This window comes from Otolemur garnettii, unplaced genomic scaffold (genome assembly GCF_000181295.1).
Source record: "Otolemur garnettii isolate 467f Iridium unplaced genomic scaffold, OtoGar3 scaffold00184, whole genome shotgun sequence".
Classification (NCBI taxonomy): Eukaryota; Metazoa; Chordata; class Mammalia; order Primates; family Galagidae; genus Otolemur; species Otolemur garnettii.
The window spans coordinates 520,933-522,955 of record NW_003852579.1 but is presented as its reverse complement, the minus strand read 5'-3'; positions in this window follow the sequence as shown (position 1 = coordinate 522,955).

Sequence of the window (2,023 nt, the reverse complement as noted above, 5' to 3'; positions counted from 1 at the left end):
GGAGCGCATTATTTTTTATGCCCACCGTAACAAAAGCTGCCAATGACATAGCATTAAGTATGTGTGAAATACATATTTCATCTCATTTCTCTTCAGTAATCCCATCAGGTAGGTTGTGTGTCCCTCCCATCTAACAGGTGGAGATAGTGAGGCTCAGAGAAGGGAGGTTAGTTGTCCAAGGCAGCACAGCTGGTCAGGGGGCACAGCTGGCCCAGGTCCATCTAACTCAAATGGAGGCGAGCTTATATTTCCTGTGGCTGCAGGAGAGAGGGGAGGAGAAAGGACTAACACCAGGGAAAGGCCCTGAGGGGAGAAAATCAATATTCAGAAAGATCTGGGCGTCTAGGTGGTAGAGCTGAAATGCTCTTAATGTTAACAGACATTAGCGTAAAATCCTGAGTTTGGATTCAAGAAGCAATGTTCTGAGGACAGACTAGGAGTGGTTGTGAAGAAATTGGCTTGGCAACAGGTCATTGTCCAGAGGATCTGGGGGTCCTAGGGGGCCGTTAGCTCGCTGTGCATCAGGAGCGTGGTGGAGGGAGAAAGCTGCCGCTTGCTTACTTTGGCAACATCAATAGAGGCAGAGTGTTTAGGTGAAGGGAGGCGAGAATCGTGCAGCACTCTGCTTGTCAGAGTTTGGCACTGTTTCAAATGTACCCAGGGTTTGTTTTTGTCAGGTGTGGTGAGACACACAGGAATGGAAACGATGGTCATGAAGGAAGAAGTTCATACAGTTTCCTAGAAACCAGAGGGGCGGCACCTCCCATAGGGCCACACAGGGAGGCGCAGGTGCTCCGGAGCAGCAGAAGGGGAGGCGTGAACCCTCACTGCGGTTTTGGAGGGAAGGAATGGGCGAGGCAGTGTAAGCGGGCTGGGCAGGTTTAGGATAAACCATATAGTAGGTCGTCCCTATTCTGAGCATAGTTAAGAGGATTAAATACTAATCAATTAATACATGTTCAGAGCTTAGAACAATGCCTGAACTGTAGCTCACTGTATGTTAGTTGCTGTTGCTGTGATGGCGGAGCACTTACTGGGCATTATCCAGGGCTGGGCAGAGGGTCTGGGCCTCTTCCAAGGGTGCTGGAACTCAGGTGTTGAGGGCCAGTGGTGAGACCTGGTCAAGCAAACCTCAGTCCTGCCCTCTCACTGCTCCCTGGGGGCCACCGGAGGCTGGTGGACTATCTCAGTGAGGGCTGCCTTGGCGCCTTCTGTATCTCCTTGAGGTATTCTGTCTCCAGGATACCCTCATGGTGAAGGCAAGTTTAAGGGGCCCTTGTGTGGCTCTGGTACTTCCTAGCCCCTGAGACCACCAAGAGTTCAATTTTGGAGAAGTTAAGTTTCAGAAGCCTATCAGACCTCCAAATGGGGCCAGATGCAAGAGGGTAGTTTCTGGGGGAGAGATCAGGAGGAGAGACACATGTAGGGTGACCACACTGGGTGCCCTTTAAATTCTTGGAGCCAGGGAGACCAACCGGCAAGTGACTAGGGAGAGAGAAGAGATGGTCACAGAAGCTGAGAGAAGGGCCAGGCACGGTGGCTCACCCCTGTAACCCCAGCATTCTGGGAGGCCAAGGCCATGGCTCTCCACCAGGCTATTCTCTACCTGTGGTCAGCCACTCCAGGGTTCCTGCAGTCCTGGAAGCCTTGCCTTGGCCCTCCGTGCTGTCCATCCATACCTTTTACCCACTGGAGACTCTTTGTAGAAGCAACTTACCCTGGGTCTCCCAGCCAGTAAATGGCAGCGCTGGGATTTGAATTCAAATGCAGATTCAGTGTTCTCCATTCAGGGCAACAAGGTCATGTGTGCTATGGGTTTTTTTTGTTGTTGTTGCAGTTTTTGGCCAGGGCTGGGTTTGAACCCACCACCTTTGGTATATGGGGCTGGCGCTCTACTCCTTTGAGCCACAGGCACCTCCCCATGCATACTATGTTTAAGAAAGCCTCACATCTCAAGTGGTGAAAGTAAACAAGCATTGGCACTTGAGGGACTAAGCTTTAGGTATTTTGCGCCCTGGAAGGT